Below are 23,189 nucleotides of genomic sequence, written 5' to 3'. Positions count from 1 at the left end.
CCTCTTCTGTCTCTTGCAAGGACCCTTGTCACTGGATTTAGATCCTGCCCTAATTGAGGATGATCTCATCTTGAGATCCTTAAATTACATCTGCAAAGACCCTTTCCCCAAATAAGGTTACATCACAGGTTCTGGAATATGAACTATCTTTTTTTTGTGGGGGTGGGTAGCTCACCGTTCAACTCATGACAGCTGTGCTGTGAAAAGCCTGAAGGGGGTCCAGCAGCCTGGAGTGCAGCCTCAGGACCCTGTCCATCCTGGAAGCGATGGATGGGCTGGATGTGTTTCATATGCCACCCTGTCCTCCAAACCTCATTTGTTGAAACCTAATTTGCAAAGGTGATGGTGACAAAAACATGTGATGGTATTGGCAGATGGGAGCTTTGGGAGGTGACTAAGTCAGAAGCAAACATGGAGGAACAGAGCCCCTTTATTCCTGCCCCCCAAATCGGCTCTGGGTGCTCTCACCCAGTGGTGGGTGGTGGCTGGGTATGCTGACTTGGGTGGAGGGTGAAATGTGCCCATGTGTGACATTGGGAAGTGCTGTGATATCCTCTGGGAGAGAGAAGAGAGAATCGGGCCCAAGTCCTGGCTGGCTAGTATGTGACCTTGGATGGAGCATCCAAGAAGACCTTGAACCAAAGTCTAAGTATGCAAGTTGGAGGCCTGTTGGGTGGCGGTTGCTCCTTAACTTATTATTTTTTAAAACAAACTCTGACTGAGGACTAGCTGAGTGACAGGGCCCAGAAAATCTAGGTAGGATTAAGTCCTGTCCCTTCCCTTTAGGGACTCACAGTCTCCCTAGGGGAGAAAGTCTGTCCTATAAACTGACATAAAAGCAGACACCGAGAATGGAATGAGTTCAAAGTTTTTGGTAGGCTTCATGGGGGAGGTGGCATTTCCCTTGGGTCCTGAATGATGAACAGGAGTTCACCAAGATATAGTAGCACTCTGTAGATGTCTACTGTATACTAAAGTTCCCTCAAACTCAGGGGTGCATCTCTTTATTATATCTCAGTTTCTGTGAGTCCAGAATCCTCACAAGGATGAGTCAGTGTGTTGGCTGGGGCTGCAGTCATTTCAAGACTTAATGGCGATTTCACCTGGGCCTCCCCTAAAGCTGTCCCAGGACGTAACAGCTGGCTTCCCCTAGAGCGAGTGATCAGAGAGAGAGAGATGGATGTTGCAGCCTTTTAATCGTTGTTTAATTGCTCAGTCATGTCCTACTCTTTGTGACCCCATCAACTGCAGCATGCCAGGCTTCCCTGTCCTTCACTATCTTCCAGAGCTTGCTCAAACTCATGTTTATTATGTAGGTGATGCCATCCAACCATCTCATTCCCTGTCATCTCCTTCTCCTACCTTCAATCTTTCCCAGCATCAAGGTCTTTTCCAATGAAGTTGGCTCCTCACATCAGGTGGCCAATATATTGGAGCTTCAGCTTTAGCATCAGTCCTTTCAATAAATATTCAGGACTGATTTCCTTTAGGATTGCCTGGTTGGATCTCCTTGCAGTCCAAGGGACTCCCCAGATTCCTCTCCAACACCGCAGTTCAAAAGTGTAAATTCTTCAGCGCTCAGCTTTCTTTATGGTCCAACTCTCACATCCATACATGACTACTGGAAAAACCATAGCTTTTGTCAGCAAAGTAATATCTCTTGCTTTTTTCTTAAAGGGACATCCCATCACTTCTGCTGAGTTCTCGTCATTGAAAGTGACATGTTAAGATCAGTCCACCCTCCAGGGCAGGATGGCCAGCAGGGTCAGGGTGTCTTGTGGCGGATTTAGAGGCTGTGACCCCACAGAGTAGAACAGGGACCTGGCTCCTGTTGCAGGGTCCAGAGGAAGGACATGATGATGGATGGGAAACCATTTCTCTGGTTTGGGAAGCAAAGAAATGGTGTTGAGGAAGATAGTTCTAACAGTGGAAGTGTGTAGCAATGTGGAGGGCATACTATGCCAGGCTCTGTTCAGAACATCAAAAGAAAGTTTCATTTAATTCTTTCACAATTCTTTAAGAGGATGGTGCTGTTACGAGCCCCACTTTACAGATGAGGGAACCGCGTGAGCCCACGGGTATGTGGTGGTGGGGTGGGAACTCAGCCTGGGGCTACACCAGGTCCCAGACCAGCAAGCTCCTTGGAGTCCTGTAGGAAGGTTGGAGGGTGTGTGGACCACCCCACACAGCCTCTTCTGGCCCACAGAGGACAGGAGGTGGGCATCTCTGTGGTCACTCCAGGGCCAACAGTGGCCTGATTTCTGTCAGGGGGAAGGGAGTGATATTTCTATGAAATAATAGAAAAATGTATGTATTGGTCTCCGCCTCTGATTCCTGGCACAGAGCTTCTAAAACCCTTAGAATTTGCTGGGTGATTGGAGTGTCTTTTGTTCTAATGAGATGACTCTTGGTGGATCACTTCAGGATGAGAGCTGCTCATCAGAAAGACCAAGTTGTGATGCTTGGGATTTTCAGCTCCCATCTGCTCCCTCTGTTCTCCAGGAAGGGGAGAGGTGCTGGAGTGTGAGTTAACAATCGATCATGTCTATGTGGTAAAAACTTCATCAAATTCCTAGTAGTGGGAGGGGTTTGGAGAGCTTCTGGGCTGCTGAGATCGTGGAAGAGCGGGGGGCCTGGCGTGCCCAGAGGGCATGGGAGCTCCTTGCCCTTTCCCCACATCTTCCTTACACATCTCTCCCATCTGGATGTTCATCTGTATCCTTTATCATATAATAAACTGGCAAACGTGTGCGTGAGTATGCCCCTGAGTTCTGAGAGCTGTTCTAGCAAATGTCTAAACCAGGAGGGGTCTTGGGAACCCCGATTTATAGCTGGTTAGTCCAGGGAACTAGGATGGGTGCCAAGCTTGGACCTGGCAGTTGGTCTCTGAAGTGGGGGCAGTCTTGTGGGACAGAGCCCTTTACCTGTGGGGTCTGGACTGACTCCGGTTACTGTTGGAGTTGAATCATGGGACTCCCACCCCCACCCCCCACCAAGCTGGTAGCAGACAATTGCTTGATGTGTGGAAAACCCCTATTTCTAGTGTCAGATGCATTTTGAGTGTGTGAGTCACAGAGAAACACGGGAGAGTTTTTTTCCAGTACAGTCCCGACGAGACTGCCAGGGGAGGCACACACACTCCTGATAGACTCACACAGGAAGCCACCACGCTGAGCCCGAGCAGGTCTGGTTTGGCCTGGAAACCTCTCATCCCAGCCCCGAGGCTGAGGGGGCTCTCTTGGCAGGAAGCTCCAGGGGCACATGGCTCCATGGAGGCGAGAGAGGTCCATCTGGAAAGGCCCTGGCTCTGCTGTGGTCACGGCCTGTTAATTCTCTGGAGCTGAGCCTGCGATTTAGGGGGAAGCCCCCCGCCACCACACCCCCATCCCCCGCAGTTACCCATCCTCTGGTCCTATGAGCAGCTGACAGCAGAGAGGGGGTGTTTGCCCACCTCCTCCTCCAGGGCAGAGGGCAAGAAGGCCAGCATGCCTCCCCGGCCCATCCCACACAGGATCCCGGCTTCCTGAGCTCACAGTGATGGTCCCAGCCAGGAGGAGGAGCCAACAGCCTGAGCTGGGTGGCCTCCTCCTCCTCCTCTGGGATCACTTCCCCCAGAGGGGCAGTGGACTTGGGACCGGAAGACCAGGGTTCTGGTTCCAGCGTACAGCGTTCTGCTGTGTCCCAGAATGGGCCCACTTCCCCTCTCTGAGCCACACTGACTGAATGTCCCTCTTTCCACCCCACTAGGAGGTTTGTCATCTCCAGCAGAGCTTTTCCATCCTGATTGTGATCAGGAATCACCTGGAACTTCTTGAAATGCGGTTCTGACCCAGCAAATCCTGGGTGAGACTGAGGTTCCCCCTGGGGCCTCGGGACCACATTTGGGGTCTGAGCATTTTTGGGAGGAACGTAATCAGGACACAATCAGGGAACTACCTAAGGCTGCCCTGGGCTGTCCTGGCTCCAATTAGCATTTCGAAGGACTAGCATAACCCCATTAATAAGATGCCCCGTGTTAGCAGCTCCAGTGCTAATGGGCACCGACCAGGGATCTCAGGTTCAGACTCAGACCCCTAGGACCCCCAGCTTCTTCATGATCACCTTTCTCTTTGTAAGGTGATTTCGGGACAGGCGCCATCCTTATGCAAACCCTATATTATTCTTTTACACACACAGGGATCCACCAACAGGACATTGGCCCCAGATTGCCTCTTGGAAAGGTGAGAAAGTTATGGACGTCTTTTAGAAAAAAGAGTCTCTGAGCAAACTGCTGGTCTGGACCAGCCCTTCCCCATGGTGGGCAGAGAAGGCGGGGGGCCCGCAGACCCCTGGTCCCCCCGAGTCCCCATCTGTGGGGTCAGCCCTGAGATGACCCCAGTGGAGCAGCTGCCTCCACTCATCCGTCCCACTGTGGCTGCAGCTTTTCTTTCCAGGCTCAGCATCCATGGTAAACAGGAGACACCAGATTTCTTTCCATCCTTCATCCCGGCTCGGGTCAACCCACCAGACAGATGTTTTCCACTTGTCCTTCCTCCAACTAGGCAAGGCAAGGTTTTGAATCAGGAGAGGGAAAATATAATTGCAGTGGGAAGTCAAACATCTTTACCCTTTAAAGGGAACAAGTTGTGCATTTATTCAATGAATACCTTTTGAGTATGGCACTGGGATATGCTGGGGGCTGGGGGGTCCTGTCCACAGGATACTCAAAGTCCAGTGGAGGGAGATACTGACTACGGGTCGGTCTCCCCGGTGCATGAAGGTGGGGTGGACACTGAACTAAAGGGAGCCGGATGAAGGTGCAAGTCTCCTCCTGCCCCAGCTGGAATCTCAGAGGGGACTAAGCACTCTCCAGGGTAAGAAGGGCATTCCTTGCAGGGGAGCAGCCTCCACCAGGCTGCAGGGGAGTCAGGAGCGGGGGGCAGGGGTGTGTTGGGGAGAAGGTGGGACTGGACTTTGGGTGTACATGGCAGAGTGGGGCCAGGTGGAACTGGAGCCAAGGAGAGGTGAAGGCCTTGAACGTCGGCTGAATCATGAGGGCTGCACAGCAGAGAGGCAATGGGAGCCTCTATAAGACTCCAGCGTGGGGGGTGAGGTGGTCGGACTCATGCCTTGGAAATAGGGTGAGCAGGAGGCGGAGGGCTGCAGACTGGGGGCTAGAGGCTGGGGACTGGAGGGAGAGATGGTTGACGGAGATGACGGTCCAAGTGAGTGGTGATGTGAGTCCCAAGAAGGCCAGGCCAGGGAGAGGAAAGGGCTTGAGAAATACTCATTCAGTCGGAGCAATATATCCCCAGGAGCTGTGGACTGAGAGGACTGAGGGAGAGCCTTGGTTTGCCCCAGAGGTGGTGGGTGGAGATGAACGGGAGGAACAGGGTCAGAGTCTTGGATCCCACTGGGGCTCAGGGCCAGGGCTCCACGTTCAAGCCAGCTGGCTGGGGTAGGCTGCATCCTGGCCAGAAGGAGTGGGGTCCGGGACAGGTAGCAGGGCAAGGACCTGGGAATCTAGACATGCGCACGCACACCTGGGGGTGGGGAGGGAGCGATGAAAGACATGTGCCTGTTTTCTCCAAGTAGGACTTCCGTGATGGCTCAGGTGGTAAAGAATCCTCCTGCAATGCAGGAGAGCCTGGTTTGATTTATGGGCTGGGAAGATCCCCTGGAGAAGGGATAGGCTACCCACTCCAATATTCTTGGGATTCCCTGGTAGCTCAGCTGGTAAAGAATCCACCTGCAATGTGGAAGACCTGGGTTTGATTCCTGGGTTGGGAAGAATCCACCTGCAATGTGGAAGACCTGGGTTTGATTCCTGGGTTGGGAAGATCCCCTGGAGAAGGGAAAGGCTTCCCACTCCAGTATTCTGGCCTGGAGAAGTTCATGGACTGTATAGTCCATGAGGTTGCAAAGAACTGGACGTGACTGAGCGACTTTCACTTTCACTGTCTGTCTGAGTAAGCACTTCATTCTTACTTGTTTTGGCCCATTTTGCAGATGAGAACGCTGAGCTTTGGAAAGAGCTCACAATAGGCATGGCTGGTGATGGATCCTAAAGGCGGCATCTGAGTGCTGACCTGCAGCCCCGCCTGTGCTTCTCAGGGAGCAGACAGTCGCCTTGGGTGACGTGGCCAGCGGGGCTGGCATTTGGGCTGGCATCTGACAGCCCAAACCCTGTCAAAAGAAGTAGAGTGCGTGCTAAGTCACTTCGGTTGTGTCTGACTCTCTGTGACCCCATGGACTGTAGCCCACCAGGTTCCTCTGTCCAGGGGATGCTTCAGGCAAGAATACTGGAGGGGGTTGCCATTGCCTTCTCCAGGGCAATAGAAATAGATAAGTGGATAAATATGTTGCATGTGGGTATATTTGTATGTGGGGATATTACAGAGCCCTAAAACTGAATAACAGCAGGCAACATAAAGATGGATGAATCTTCTCAATCTCATTTGAATGAAAATGAAACATAGTCTGAGACTCTTTCCCCTAGTTGGTATCCAGGGGACTTCAAAAAGTGGTCCTAACGTTTATGAGCAAGTTCGGCTTTCTAGCACAGGCCAAGCAGCCCATCTGACAAAGCCGTTCCTCTCTCTAAGTCAGCGTGAATGCCTTTCAGATTGCTTCCTGTTGTTTAACTGGCCCCAGGTGTATGGAACTGAATTACACATAATCCTTGTTTATGATGCTCCCCTAGAGCTCTGCTCGCAAGATCCTCTTCCTCTCGCCTCCCTCACTTCCTCCCTTCTTTTATTCTCAGCTAATAAACGGCAGTCCTTCGTCATCCGACAAGGAAGTTGGACACCGAGGGCTGTTTGCCACCCTCTTTTCCTCCAGGAACTCTGCCCTCCCTCCCAAGGGGACCGACTCCATAAATCTTGTATCTGTCCTTTCTTTGCTTTTCCTTTTATCACATCAAAGTGTAACCTCCCAAATATTTTAAATTTGAGTAATTTTTAACTTTAGAAAGGGGAATACACACTGTAATTTTTTAAAGGACTATTTTTTTTTTTTAAAGAACCATTTTGGATTTACAGAAAAATAGAGGGGATAATACAGAGAGTTTGTATAATCTTTTTGGACACTTTTTCCCCCTCTCAGAATTTTATTGCTATTTTGGAAAATAGTTTGGCACTTTCATGGAAAGTTGAGCCTTCACAAATCTTACATACCAGCAATTCTTCTCCTAGGTGTGTACAAAAGTATTCTTAGCAACACTATCAACACTGGAAGCAGCTCAGATTCTGTCAACAAAAGTAGATAAATAAATATATTGCGTGTGGCTATATTTGCATGTGGGGATATTACAGAGCCTTAAAACTGAATAACAACAGGCAAACAAAGAGATGGATGATTCTTACCAATCGAATTTGAATGAAAATTAAAAAAAAAATCTGAGATTTTTTTTTTCCCTAGTCAGTATCCAGGGAAATTCAAAGAGCTGTCCTAACATTTAGGGGCAAGTTTGGCCAAGGGCCACCACCTTTGAGAACAGCGTGAGCAAAAGTCAACAGAAAAGGGTGAGTCTCTGTTTGCAGGGGGACCACCCCAGGATAGATTTGGAGCTTTGGACACGGACAAGTTGAGTCAAGATGAACAGAATGGAAAATACCTGTAGAAAGCCATAATCCACCCAGAGAGCCCTTGGTAGGTGAGGAAGGTGGGGTGAAGTGGGCAGGGCTCGGCCAAAGCTGGAGAGAGAGAAGCCGGCTCCCGAGGGAGGCCCCGGAGAGAAGGACCCTGAAGTTGGCTGAACAAGTATTGCGGTCATCAGAGAGGAGCCCAGAGCTGGGCAAAGACTTTGCCAAATGCTTCCCCAGCTGAACAAACTGTCCCTTAACCCCATCCAATTTCCACGTTCACCTAGCAACCCTCACATTTTTCTAAAGTAATTTTTATTATAAAACCGTATAAGCTTATAAAAGAAGAGAATTAAAAAAGGCGTAAAGTAGGAAAGCAAGAAGGAACAAAAAATCACTTGTGCTTTGGAGTATTTCATTTTAGCCTTTTTTCATATACAGTGATCATATTGTACCCGTTATTTAACTCAGGTCTTTTATCAGAATACTTTTTCCCATTATAAACCCTTTGCAGTCATCTTCTTTTTTTTGAGCCAGGCTGCAGGGCATCTTAGTTCCCTGATGAGGGATCGAATCCTCGCCCCCTGCAGTGGAAGCGCACAGTCTTAACCTCTGGACCGCCGGGGAAGTCCTTGCAGTCATCATTTTTAATGAATGTATATGTTCATTGAATTGAATCTCCCTTTCTTTCCCTCTTTTTCTCCCTATCATCCATCTATCCATCCATTCTTTGAGTCTATCTGTCCCTCCATCCGTCTATTGCGTCTGCACTTCGTAGAATATATTCTATACAGGATTTGTGTATATATTCCAATGGCTGTTCTCCAATGGCTGGCTATTTTGGCTGTTTCTAGGTTTTCACTATTATAAGTAATCCTGCCAGGAATGTCTTGGTGCAAAAAGCTTTTTCCATATTCAAATTATTTCCTTAGGAGAGATTTCCCAGAAGTAGAATTATTAGATTAAAGGGTTTGAACATATTTAAGGCTCATGACACTTAATGCCAGATTGCTTTCCAAACGTATGGCGGCAGTTCGTCTTCCTGCAGGCAGCCTATAATCAAACCCGCTTCCTTGCACCTTCTCAGGTGCTGAGTGATCTAATTTTTAAATAGCCCCATTAATTTGTGACACCAGTTTAAGATAATCAGTGATATTTTAGAAAAGAAAGGAGATGCCCTAGAGTGTTAGGGGCTGAGGAAGCTCTATCCTGCAGTGTGAATTATGTTACTGTCTGATTGGTTGAAAGTGAAAGTGTTAGTCACTCAGTTGTGTCCTGTTCTTTGTGACCCCGAGGACTGTAGCCCAGGTCCTCTGTGCATGGAATTCTTCAGGCAAGAATACTGGAGTGGGTTGCCATGTCCTTCTCCAGGGGATCTTCCTGACCCAGAGATTGAATCTGGGTCTCCTGCATTGCAGGCAGATTCTGCACTGTCTGAACCACCAGGGAAGCCCAGCTACTAGCCTGTTATCAGAGATTTAAAGGCCAAAGGATCCAGCCAGGCATCTCTTGGCTCTCTCTTAACGGCAGCCCTGTTTGAAGAAAAGGATGTGATAGCAAGAAGGAAGAATAGGAGGACACCAGCCACCGGAGAGGCCACTATTGGTCACCCAACATCTATGTCACTCCTCTCCTTCTCCCATAGACAGAAGCTGCAGTTTGTTCAGGCAGTTGAGTAGATTCACTGCTCACAGGAAGTGTGAGCTCCAACCTCAACCCCAGGAAATGAATCACCACTGGACTAATGTAGGCTTAATAATATCATTCCCACTGGCCAACCATTGGTCAGAAGTGGGCATGTGATGCAGCTAGGGTGAATGAAATACAAGTCAAAGTTGGGTAGATGGGACATATTTGGCTAGCATGACTCTTAGCCCTTTACCCTATTTTTTTCCTTCTGGTCTGGGATGTGAATAAAAGGTCAGAGGTATGGCAGCGTTCTTGTGACTATGAATTGATAAGCATGAAGACAAAAGCCAACACCAAGGATGGCCAGGCACGATGATAGAGTCTGTGTGTTTGAGCAGCTGATCCACTCTTGGACTATCTATCCCCAGACTTCTTGTTATGCAGAAAAAACACTTTAGACAGTTTTTGCCAGTTTGGTTGGCTTTTCAGTTACTTGGGTTTGGATGCAGTCCTACAAAGAAATAAATCGGCACACTGTTTTAGTCAGGACAAATCAGGCTAGCTGCTATAACACAGGGCTTCCTTGGTGATTCAGTGGTAAAGAACGCTCTTGCCAAGCAGGAGATGCGGGTTCAACCCCTGGGTTGAGAAAATCACTTCCCAGACCAGGGATGGAACTCCCTGCACTGGCAGGTGGATTCGTAACCACTGAACCACCAGGGAAGTCCCAGCTTGTCTTCTCTTAAATCGTTTTTTTTTTTTTTTGTCACAGTTATGGGTACTGATGCTATGCAAAACTCTGGGCCACACTTGGGGCTCAGATACAGATGAATTGGGGTTCTCACCCTCAAGTAACTTGCCAAATGGTCAGCATCTATGCCCACAAGTGACAGGGGAAAGGACAGGAGAAGAGTCAGGAGCAGTGCTGTGGCCAAGAGCCCAAAGCTCTGAACCACACAGGGTCTCACAGGGGAAGCTCACTGGTCAAGGCAGCGCTGGCCTCTCTGCCATCTCGATGCTACCATTCCTTCATTTGACCAGGCAATTCGTGCAAAACGCTGAGGACGGTGTCTGGCACAGGGCACTTTCTTTCCATTCCTTCATTCACTGATTAACTGGTTATTTGGTTGATGGATTGATTGATTCATTCACGCAGCAAACAAGGAAGGAACATCTGTTACGTGCTAGGCGCTGGGCTGGCTCTGAGGATAGGCAGCAAGCTCTGTAGGATTGTAAATCTTGCAATTCTGTTCGGTGGAGGAGCTGGTCAGATAGACAGGTAATGACAGCACAGTGGCGGGAGGTGCGCTGTTCACTGTGGAGGGACACAGGACAGACACCCACCTTTCCTTGAGAGGTTAGGGAGGGCTTCCTGGAGGAGGGGATGCCTAAGCAGAGTCTTGGAGGATGAACAAGGAGAAACTGGCCAGGCAGGGATGGTTACATAATTTGTAGGACTCAGTGCAAAATAAAAATGCAGGTCTTCTTGTTCAAAAGGCAGGGAAAGTGCCATTGGAAAGTACTTCCCCAGTCTCTCTCTTGACTTACAATGTTGTTGTTTTTTTTAATTTTACATTTAAAGATACTCTAAAGAAAAATTAAAATTTTAAATCATTGGCATGCATTTTATCACTCATCTTTGCAGTATGTAATGCCAGTTTTAAATGGAAATGTAAGAGCATTTAATTCATACACAGGACCACTGAAACGACACAAGTTCTGTTTCACAGCTCGGGCATGCACGTGTATTTCATTCTTACCAGAAAAGTGGTAATGCTCAACTGTTTTTTACTTTGCTTTTTGATAGAATTGAATTCATAGGGGTGTGTCTGTGCGTACTCAGTTGCTCAGTCGTGTCTTGATTCTCTGTGACCCCATGGATGGTAGCCCTCCAGGCTCCTCTGTCCATGGGAGTTTTCAGGCAAGAATACTGGAGTGGGTTGTCATTTCCTCCTCCAGGGGATCTTCCCAACCCAGAGAACCTATGTCTACTGTGGCTCCTGCATGGGCAGGATTCTTTACCACTGAGCAAACTCTCTGCCTTAGTCCTACTGCGGAGCAAGGAGGGACCCAAATGGAAAAGGACTGAGGTTGCCTGACTCTTCCGTATCTTCTGTGCCACTTTTCACCATCATCAGTTGCCTAGCACAGGGACAAGACATGTTTTAGGAAGGAAGAGACAGGGTTCCTTGGTCCATGTGTCTCAGAACGCCATGAGTGCATGTGTTCACAGCCAGTTTTGGCTTGACTGGAGAGCATGGCCTTGCTCACTCTCACACATCACGTGCTCATCTCCAGCTCACTTTGAGTCCCACTGACCTTGCACACGTCATGGGTTCTCTGGAATCCCATGTAGGTGGAGCCCAGGGAACGCAGACACACGCTGAGTATACCTGCTCCACTTGTGAGCATCGTCTCAGTAGATTTCATTCACAAAACACAAGTTTAAAGAGGAAATTATTGAGAATTTTAAGAGGATGACAGCAGAATATTAAACGAAGCGTGGAGCCTGCCTGAGCATGGCCCAGGTGCAGGGTGAGGGGATTACAGAAGCCGGGCAGCAGGTGTGAACAGCGCTACCGGAGGGTAAAACGCACAGAACCCGGGTGGACACGCACGTCAGGCGTACCTTCTCTGCTCACATGCACGCGCTATTGTCCCATCTGACATCAATTACAAAATACAAGTTCAAAGATAAAACGGTGACAAATTTCAAGATGGCAACGGAGACCGACCCTGAAGTCCAGTGCGTGGCACTTGTGAGCTGGAGGGCCTCTGAGCGTGGGACTCCATGCGATTGCTCAGGGCATAGGCTCACCCGGCAGCCCCGTGGCTGGGGGAAGGGAGCCGGGCGGAGCAGAGCTTCCAGGTAGAGGGAAGGCGCTGTGTGAAGCCCCAAGGCCGGCCCGAGCTCTGTGTTCCCCTCTGCGATTTACAGGGTTTGGAGATCCCAGTAACCCGCTTCTACCTCCACCTGTCATCACTCCTTCTTCACCACCGTGGCTGCTCCACACCTCTGGGGGCCCCCTGGGTAATGCTCTGGGGATGCTGATTCCAGCTGGACAGGCCTGAGAGGTGGCCTGCCCCCAGTGACCTGGTGCAGATGGAGGCCTTGCCTGTAGCTGCTGCCTACCCAAGTCTCAGGCAGGCCTGGCAGGCTGAGGGCTTATGGGAAGGGCTTATGGGAAGCCCTGCAGGAGTTGAGGGGGGTCTCTTCCTCGTTTCCTCTGGCTGACACCAAGGCTGCCCAGAGCGGGGGAGCCCCACACGGCCCTGCCACCCCCGCACTCAGCCGTCACCTGCCTCCCCTTCTCACGTCCCTCCTTGCCGGCTCCAACTGATAACAGGGCAGCCTTTTGAAAGCACACATGTGCGATCATTGTTGTTCAGTTGCTAAGTCATGTCCCATGCTTTGCGACGCTATGGACTGTAGCACACCAGGCCTCCCTGTCCCTCAGTGTCTCCCGGAGTTTGCCCAAGTTCATGTCCACTGAATCGGTGATGCCATCCAGCCATCTCTTGCCTGCGTCCAAACCTTGCCCTGCCAGTTTGGCTGATCACCCTTGGCTGGGGTGCCAGCATTCCCACCCCCCAGCCTCATCGCCACCTGAACTAGTCTCTTTCTGACTGTAGGACTGGGGCAAGTGGCTACAGAAGGCGCTTCGTGATGTCGGCTGCCTGGGGTGGGATGTAGGCTGTTCGGGAGCATGGATGCTCAGGCAGTGACCACTCGACCCTGAGAGCCAGTTCAGCTAAATTGACTGGAGGCTAGAAGGCTGAGCAACCCTATAAAACAACAGGAAGTCTGGAGGGTAAGAATGGGAGGCGGAGGGAAGCAGAGGACAGAATCTGCCTCTGGCAGCCACCTCCCTAGTCTCCTCTGCGTTTAGTCCAAGCTGCCCGTAATTAGCTGTCTGTAGGTCCCCACGGTGAGCTGGGCTGCACTGAGGTTCCAGGAGGCCCAGAGCACTTCCTGCCACTTCTGGTCCAACTGCATCTATTTCTGGCAGCTTAATTTTGGATGCTGTGCTCCCAGCGTGGGAAGGCAGGCAGGAAGGGCATTTAGGTATCTGGACCAGAGGAGGAAACCATGGCCACATGACTTTTTGAACCCTGTCCCGTCAAGAACAGACTGCTTTTGGCAGCTAGATGGTGTCGCCCCCACCTACTTGAAGGCAGTCAGGCCAGGAGGGGAGGGGATTGGCTGAGCAGAGGCCAGATCCAGCTGGGATGGAAAGCACTTTCTTGCACTTTTGCAAAAGAGCCCTCATGTTATGAGTGACTCGGGCCTCCTGTAAGGATGGGGATGGGCTTGAAGTCTGATGGGTCCAGGTCTGTCTATCCAGGGTCATGTGGGGATCCGTGGAAATATTAATAACAAGATGTCTGGGGCTTCCCAGGTGCTGCTAGTGGTAAAGAACCTGCCTGCCAGTGCAGGCAACATAGAAACCTGGGTTCGATTCCTGGATAGGGAAGATCCAGGAGGAGGGCACAGCAACCCATTCCAGTGTTCTTGACTGGAGAATCCCATGGACAGAGGAGGCTGGCGGGCTACAGTCCATGGAATCGCAAAGAGTCAGACACAACTGAATCGAGTTAGCACACACGAGGCCAACTCAGTGCCTGGCTCTCCACAGAGCCCGTCCTCTGTCTCTTCCTTCCATAATAAAGGCATCTTGGGGTGAAAAACGCTGGGATGGGACTGGAGAATTTATCTTCAGGGACTCCAGTCAGTGTGAAATCCTCAGGCCTGAAGGTGGAGGCCAGTGGGGAAGAATTTAGGTGGGGATGATCTTTCAAACTAGGTCAGAGCAGGAGGGGTGACTGACAAGTCTCCTGATACATAAGAAAGAAGAAGGGTAGTTCTCAAAATCTGAGGCTGATGGGTTGTATTTTTGATCAAGTTCCTCCTTGGCATGAAGTCTGAGACATTGAAAACCATGGAAGAAAATGGTGCTCCTGAAGAAATCGGATTTGCTCGTCATTACTTTGTTTATTTGTTTACTCACACAGCTGAGAAGAGGGCTGATGCTCTATCCGTGGGTTTGTAAGACAACTGACCTCAGCCCAGGGTGATGCTGTTTTCCTTTGGCAGGGAGATTACTATGTAGGTGTCCCAGGAAGATATGCTGCTTATAGGCTATTTTAGAATTTGTCTGGGCATTTGAGAGCCCCGCTTGAAAACTCCATGAACCACAGATGGAAATACAAACTGAATATTGGCAGATAGGGTAGGATTGAGTTTGGTTGCTCAGTCAGCCACGAATCTGGTAACTCTGTAAAATTGCCAACATTTGACTGCTTTAGACTACAAAAGTGGCCATTTTGGTATGGTTCACTGATTATTTATTGGACTAGGGAGCTACTTAATCTTTTTCAAACATGAAGGCTTTGTACTGCTATGAAGATCTGTCCAGAGGAGCCAGAACTTCAGCCACTGCAAGGCAGAGAGAAAAGAGCTCTGATTCTGGGCCCAGAGGCCCTGGGTTCAGATCCTGGCCCCACCACCACCAGGATTCACGAAGGAACACTTGCAGGCTGGCCAACAGTGTTCCTGCCCTCTGTGCTGAGGGCCCTGCGCTGTGGCCTTGTCTCTGCTATGTTGCTTTGACTCTGCTGTCCCTGCTGTGAGGTGTTGAGCAGGAAGGTGGCTCGCAGCTGTCAGGTCAGAGCTGGAGGGAAGGGGAGTAGCCATGCATTGGGTCCGGGATCTGCAGGAGGAGCTAAGGTGGAGAAGCCAGCAGAGACCAAAGGTGGGGAGGCGGTGGCCGGGGCTGAAGACACAGTCAGGGCACGTAAGTGTCTACTGAGCTGTTATTATCTCAAAACGTCGCAGAACCCCCTTCCCCAGCTCAGTGGCCTCCAATAGCAAGTCTTTAATCCCCAGACGAAAGGATGCTGCCCGGCCTGATGGGGTGCCTGTATCAGTGGTTGGGCTTGTTCTGGGGTCAAGGATGAAGAGGCAGTAGCTTGCTAGGACATGCTTTCCTCAAGCGGGAAGTGGAAACTTGCCATGTACTTTAAGGCTGGCACTTCCATACCCATGGCCAACGCAAGCCACGGGCCAAGCCCAATAACAATGGAGTGGGATAGTGCACAGGTCCTCAGGGGGCAGCGTGGGGGCCGTGAGTGATCACTGAACCAGAATCCATTTCGGCATCATACTCCAGCCTGGACAGGCAGCGGGGACTAGGGAGAGGGCCCGCCGGAGAGCTTCTCTTTACAAGTCTGGGCATACATTTGCCACGAAGCTTCAGGAACATGATTTTCCTGGTGGCTCAGACAGTAAAAGCATCTGCCTACAATGCAGGAGACCTGGGTTCGATCCCTGGGTTGGGAAGATCCCCTGGAGAAGGCAATGGCACCCCACTCCAGTACTCTTGCCTGGAAAATCCCATGGATGGAGGAGCTGGGTAGGCTACAGTCCATGGGATCGCAAACAGTCGGACACGACTGAGCGACTTCACTTTCACTTCAGGAACATGCTCTGTGGCCCTGAGAGTTTCTATAACACAAACAACCACTCCCGTTTTGCCTTCTGGGTCGGAGACTTTATTGCTAATCCCCGGATCAGCCCTGCCAAGTGGCAGTGTCGCTGCAGTCGGCAGCTGAGCGATTTGAGTCTTTGCGAGACCTGCTGAGTTTTCCTAGCCCATCAGCCAGGATTCCAGGGCAGCACTGTGTGCTCCAAGGTCTGTGCTCTGCCCTGTGCTGACCTTGAAGGCGTGAGCCCTTGGGGGCGGGAGATTCCAGCTTCAAAGGCTGTAAAGAGGCATGCGGAGACAGAGAGGGCTCCCTGAGTTCCACAAAAGAAATAGAGGCCGTAAGCTTTCACGAGCTGGACGAAAGTCATCCTCAGCCGCCTCCCCGGGGTCTGCTAACATGGCTGGCTCTGGAGCAGCATGGGAGTAAACTGCAGTTATTTGTTTTTTTGTTTTAAATTTTTTGGCTGCACACGGCATGTGGGATCTTAGCCCCCAACCAGGGCTTGAAGCCACACCCTTGCTTTGGAAGCACAGGGTCTTAACCACTGGAGCCCTAGGAAAGTCCGAAAACTGTGGCTCTTAATGGTGAAATGGATCAGGCTGAAGACATCACCTGGGCCCACCGAGAGGCAGGAGGTGAAGAAGCCATCACCGCTCAACAAGGTTGCCTCCACTGAGAGCACAGGGCTGCCACTGGCTGCCTTGGCTGTGGAGATGCTCAGTAGGTGACAAACTTCGTTCCACGGCCCAGGACCACAGATGACCTTGCAAGGATTGCCTGACTTTTGCAGCCATTGATTTTGCTGAGATGAATGGCTCAGCTCCTGCCGGCACTTGCCATAGCCCAACCCCCCAAGCCAGACTGAGCTTTGGGGGTCTGACAGGCGGGTTACCCCTGGAAATGATCTTAGGAGAACCATCTTGGGACCTGGGAGTAGGCCCATTTGTATTCATGAGGAAATTGACAATTGTGTGCCTTAGGCTATAAAAAGGGCCTTGGTGCAAGGCTACTAGAACTCAGAAATCAATATTCTGTGAGGCCTGAAGTATTGGGGAATGAGGTGCTGTTTGCTTCAGGTTTGCCTCTAAAATTAGATGAATTAGCGTAATGAATTCTTGCAACTCATTTGCATACGTTGCTAATTTAATTTTCGAGGGAAACGCTAGGAAAGACAGTACTGTGGATGCAGGAGTCAGGTCTGACCTATTTTCTGAGCTGTGTGCGTCTGCACATTTCTCTCTAGATGAAGCTGCTGGGCTGTGCTTTAGTACAGACGAAATGGCCTCAGTCCACACAGATATGAGTTTCAATGTCCAGGAAAGGATACAGGGTGGCTTGTGAACTTTGGGGACACTGATTCTGGCCACATCTGACCTCAGGATGTGACTCCGGGAAGGAGGCTCAGCCTCCTAGAATTCCATTCTGCATCTCTTCCAAATATGCATCCACGTGCATGAGGCTGGAATCCCGACAGTCACTGGGAGAAGGGCACGTAGACCCAGAGGCTCTTGCTCAGCCTGGGTGTCCCTCTGGGGCTGTGTCTTCTGGTCCTTAGTCTGTGCTCACTCAGCCTCTCTTTCTGGGAGCAGGTACCAGCCCAGAGTCTGGGGAATGCAGGCAGGGGGAGCCCCCGGGGCCACCTGTCTTCTCTCAGCGTTGACTCTGGAGGCTGATCCTGGCCACATGATGTGATAAGCACTTCACCACTCCGACAGCATTCCAGCCACGTGGAGAAAGGAGATGCCCCGTGCAGCGTGGAGAGAGCCAGGTTGTGACTGACTCCTGGCACACTCCCCGCCAATCCTGGCCCCGGTTAGTAGTCCACACCACCTTCATTGAAAGCCTGGAGCACTGTCTCCTTACTAAGCTCCAGGGAGAATCTTGGTCTTCCGGGAAGTCACTAAACTGCTGTCTTGGTGGACCAAGGGCTGGACTCTACTCCAGGACATCAGATTTTTCCATTAAAAGTACTTGTTTTGCTTGACATATGTAGACAGGGCTCCAGAAGCCCAGAGCATGAGTATGGGAGGGTGTGTGTGTGCACATGTGCGCGTGTGTGTGTCAGAGGAGAATTTAAAGTAGGGGTGGGGAACAGTGAGAAATGAGGCGAAAGCTCTGTGAAGGTAGTCTAGATTTCTCAGTCGTCAGGAGGAGGGAGGGATAAATTGTAAGTCCCCCGTCAGAAGCTCTGACACCTCCTGGCGGGTCACCTGTGTCTTCACGGCTCCGTGGGCCTGTCTTGCACATACCACCTTCAAGCCTCAGTGCACGGAGGCACACAGAGGGTGGGAGCACTCTCACTGTCGCGATGCGAGTACCTCGGCTGACCCGGGCGGAGTGAATGAGGCTCTGTCAACAGTGCTCTGTGTATGGGTCTGCTCCTCATCAGCCCTCATCCCAAATACATACTGGAACATTCTGGCCAGATTTAGCCAAACCCTGGAATTACTCCTTGAACTTTTCAAGAGTGTTCTGGCTGGCTCAGGACCATGGGAATTTGCAGAAATATGTCATCATTTTTGCCATCTGCAAAATCCCCCAGGTCAAGTGTCCAACTTCCGTGAAGCAAGAAAGGCCGGAAAAAAATTCTGCCAAAGTCTAGTTGTCTTTAAGAGAGGAGGCCCAATCTGGCTTTCCCCCATCAACACCAGGCTGGCCGGCTTCCTCCTCTGCCCTCCAGGATTCCAGTTGGGGAGGATGGCTAGATGTTGGGAGACTTGCCCTGGACCCCTGCTGCCTGGGCTGGAACCTGGCTCATCCTTGCCTTGCAGCTCAAGACAAGAAACTCAGTCTCTCAACTTCGGTTTTCTCATCTGTGAAATGGGAATGGAGTGGTTCTCACCTCTGCTTGGGCAATCACTCAGTTGTGTCTGACTCTTTGTGACCCCATGGACTGTAGTCGGTCAGGCTCCTCTGTCGATGGGACTATCTTGGCAACAATGCTGGAATGGGTTGCCATTTCCTCCTCCAGAGGATCTTCCTGATTCAGGGATCGAACCCACGTCTCCTGCGGCTCCTGCATTGATAGGCAGATTCTTTACCACTGAGCTGCCTGGGAAACCCTCACCTCATGGGATGATGGAGCAAATGCGGTAATGCTGGTACAGGGTTCTGCATAGTGCTGGGCACATGATCTTATCCATGTTAGTGCAGGGATGCTACTGGCTTCTGAAACATCACTGGTACCCCCCCAAGTCATCTCATGTTTGAAGCTGTTTCTCACTGTAGCTGGGATGGGACAGACAAGGCCCCTCAGCCCCTTCCCCAACCCCCAAACTAGCCTGGATGCCTAGAACTCCACACTCGCCTGTGCCTTCTGTATGTGATGTCTACGATGTGAGTGAGACCCCTCAGATAAGGCACCCTTGTGCGGTGCACAACCTGAACACCCGTACAGGCACACCCTGGGTTCTGAATACAGGCAGGCTAGGATGACAGACTCCTTGACTTGAACCTGGACTCTGCTACTTACTAGCTTGAAGGAGGGATTTGCATAAATTAACCCCTTGACATGTTTAGCTATTATTAAAATGAAGCTATGAAAGTGGGCAAATCCTGGCTGCCTGTGGTCCTGGGTATAGTCAGTGTTATAGCTTTTGGCTAACAAGATGGATTTGAGGTCTCCTGAATGCGGAGTTCAGAAACTGGGAAGGAGGGCACCCCTGAACATTTTCAAATGGTGTCCTGGGCAATTCTGGCAAACACAGCCCGAGCCCACACCCTCCAGATGAGCTAAACCACCCAGAATTCTCCAAATGCCCAGCACTTCTGTGCTTTCTGTCCTGGCTACTGCTGTCCCCCGCCTGGACCATTCATACCTGCTGAACTTGACCTTGTCCCTTCAGGCTCCATGTGAATGCCCAGATCCCTCCTGGGCTTCCTCTGAGGCTCTGTGTAGGAGGGGTTCTGTTGATTTGGGGCACCAGACACACATTGGGCTCCCCCTGGATGGTGCACAGCCTGAGGGCTGCTGGGGCTGAGCGGACACCCCTTCAGCAGGCACCCAGCACCCGGGTAACCAGCGAATACAGATGTGAGCCTCTGGGTCTCTGCACCTGGACCCTGAGCTCTGGACCCTCTCGCTTCTCTGTGTCGTTGAATTGGTGCTGGTGACAATGGGCTCCAGTTAACAGTGTGGGGGCGTTGAGGAATTGCTGGAAGAGGGGCTAGCCTCTTCAGAAACTGGGGAGAGGGGAGGAAGGAGTCAGCTGCCCAAGGGGGCTACCCAAGAGGATGTTCGTAAACTCCTTCAGAAACCACATCTCCGGGGGTTTGGGGCTGACATTCCTGAAGGAAACTAGAGATTGTTCTACGAAAATATCCTTTCAAAAATAGCAGCTGTTTTGTTTTGCTTCCTAAAGGCAGTGGAGACCGGCTTCCTGATTTGGGAAGACAAGTGTCTGAGCGGAGTCAGGAAGACCCGAGGGTCAGACCAGGTGGGTGAGATCACCAGCTCAGGGTCCCACCTGTTTTCCTCCTGGGAGTCCCCGAGGGCCAGGTGTGGTTGCCGGGTGTCCCGTCTCAACGTGCAGCCCCATGGGGGCAGTGACCAGTGACACACGCAGCCTTCTTATTTTTCATCCTTTAGGCTCCTTCTCTCCCAGCTAGTATATAACCAGTTGGTTAAGAGAGCTCCAGGGTCTCAGAAACTGAGGACTGAGTCTCAGTTCGATTTACTTTACAGCTATGAGGAACGCAACTTCCTAGGCCTCATTTTCTGCATCTGTAAAATGGGAGTAATAGCAGTCAGATGATTACTCTCCTATCTCCTACGAGGGCAATGAGGCTCAGAAAGTCATGATGCAGAAGAATCAGGAAACAGTCTGCCTCGGGAGCCCTCTCTCCTGGTGCCGAAGGCCCACACGGCGCATGGGGCCTGGCTGGCAGCCCCGCTCTGCCCTGCCAGGCTCTCTGGCCCCATGCGCCCTCAGACTGGCAGGCCCCACATCCCAGATGGCCTGCAGAGGATGCCTTTAGTTGTGACATTGGGGCCCATGTCTTTCCCTTTTGTTTTTCTGCATTTTCCCAAAGCTCTGCCATGCGCTGCATTGTATTTGAGGTCAGAAAGGCTGAAACAATAAATGCCATTTAGGAAAAAATAGATTTTGCAGAGCACTTATATTTTCTGATCTTGACTGGGACTCTCAGAGGCCCTGAAGGGGAGGTTGGAAGGACTTCTGTAGGGGGCTTCCGGCGTCCATGTGGTGGTGGGTGGAGCTGGGCCATAGGGATCAGGCTCCACTGGGGTCTGGGCTTGGCCCTGGGCTGGGCAGCCTGCGGGAACCAGCCCACGACCCGGCCTCTGGAGGGGCCTGCAGAGAAGACCTGTGTTTGGTGTGTCTACGCAGCACCCTCCCACTCCCTCCTCCACAGTGTTTTTCTAGAACTATCACCAACCCCCACTGCTCTGCCTTCGGGGACACTGGTTTTTCCCACCCCCTACTTCTGCCGGGGCTGCTGATAAAACCCCAACCCCTCGGTCAGGGCCAGGGGACATTTTGACCCAAGTCTTCTGCTCCTGTGGACATTTTGACCCCAAAGACATTTCTAACGTAAGCATTTTAATCAAAATTACCCAACAGTGATGAGTGTTCATCTAGAAAGCACCAGAATTCCACAGGGAACTCCATTAAGCCAAGTTAATCCCTCGTCAACTTTCTATACAGCTCAGTTAAGCCATTTCCGTTGTTTCCGTTTCCATTTTGCTGGAATTATTTTCTTAGAGATCAATTCTTTTGCATTTAGAATTTCACAGTGGAGATTTGCTTCATAAATCAGGTTTCAAAAAAAAAAATCCATCTCAGACTTGACTAATTGCAGCTTCTGCCACTGCAAGTGGCCACGGATTCCATCAAGGATCGTTTTCCTGGGCTATGTTATAGTCGGTGTTATTTCTGAGTTAATCCATGAGGAAATAGTGAGGAATTTTATGAGGCAGAGAGATGGGGAGGCGGGGAGCGGTGGAGAAGGGGAGGGGGAAAAAAGCAGGAGAATGCAGAGAAAGAGACACACAGAGGCCCCTGGGCAGAAACAGGGCTGCAGCTGGCCTGGTGGGTGGAGTGAGAGGAGGCAAAGGTCGGAGCATCCACTTGGCCTCAGGTCAACACATGGCACAGTCCTGCACCTTCGCATCCTGCCCTGTTGCATCAGTGAGGCCCTGAGCGGTTCATCTCAGTCTCTTAGCTTCTCCAGGAAGATACAGTCGTGTTCTGCATGGTTTTGGTTTTAAAATGTAGGTTTTTAAAAAATGTGTTCATCCAGATATAAGGCAGTATTCTTGATCCACCCTGGGTGTTCACTGCAATAGTGTTTCTTCTGGGCTCCTGATTGTTTCCCGACCAGGTAAATTATGCACACAGGAGGGTTAGGAGGGAAATTCATTAATTTCACAGCCAACCACGGGCTTTATTGCGCAGCTGGCAGCTTACCTCCAACAGGTTTCGGCAGCTAATGAAGGTGAGTCTCAGACTGGGGGTCATCCCTTCAGGACTGAAATGCAGGCAGATCTAAGGATGTTTGAGATCTGGGGATGTGGGGGTAGATAGTCACCCGGAACAAACTCAAGAACTCATCACAAGTGACCTGCTGATTCCCTGGTGTGAGTGACCTCGGGACAGTGCCCAGGCTGGCCCCAGGGTGGCCTCTGCTAATCTATGTGTCTCTTGACGAGCGGGGCCTGGGGATGGCAGCTTGTGGTTTACTCTCGGACTGAAGGGGCTTGAGCTGAATAGCAACCCCTGGGAAAGTGGGGATTAAACAGCCCTTTATATCCAGCTGTTCCTACTTTATTGGCCTTACTAACAAATCTCATGATGAGGCTCCAGCCCACTGAGACATCACAATTCAAAAGCATCAATTATTATAACATAAAAACATATAATTATATATATAGTTATACATATCAGAATAAAAATAATAATAACTAAAATGAATAAGAAATAATAAAGTATGTTACTATAATAATGACCAAGTAATAGTTACATACTATTATAATATCCAATTATTATTAATAATATACAATTATCTAATAATTATGTTGTAGTTGTTAATAAATACATTGCTATTGATAAATTAGCAATAACAATAACAATGATTATTAGCATTTAGTACTGCACCCCCTTTCACCTACACCTTCTCCCTAATTACTTCCCTGGTAGCTCAGCTGGTAAAGAGTTCTCCTGCAATGCAGGAGATCCTGGTCTGATTCCTGGGTTGGGAAGATCCCCTGGAGAAGGGATAGGCTACCCACTGCAGTATTCTTGGGCTTCCCTGGTAGCTCAGACAGTAAAGAATCCACCTGTAATGCGGGAGAGACCTGAGTTCGATCCCTGGGTCAGGAAGATCTCCTGGGGAAGGACTTGGCAACCCACTCCAGTATTCTTGCCTGGAGAATCCCCATGGATGGGGGAGCCTGGTGGGCTACAGTCCATGAAGTCACAAAGAGACCAACACGACTGAGTGACTAAGCATTCACGCACAAGCGTCTTTGCAATTGTGACGCACAGCACA

Source organism: Ovis canadensis, chromosome 22 (assembly GCF_042477335.2).
Source record: "Ovis canadensis isolate MfBH-ARS-UI-01 breed Bighorn chromosome 22, ARS-UI_OviCan_v2, whole genome shotgun sequence".
Taxonomy (NCBI): Eukaryota; Metazoa; Chordata; class Mammalia; order Artiodactyla; family Bovidae; genus Ovis; species Ovis canadensis.
Note: the sequence above shows the minus strand (reverse complement) of the source record.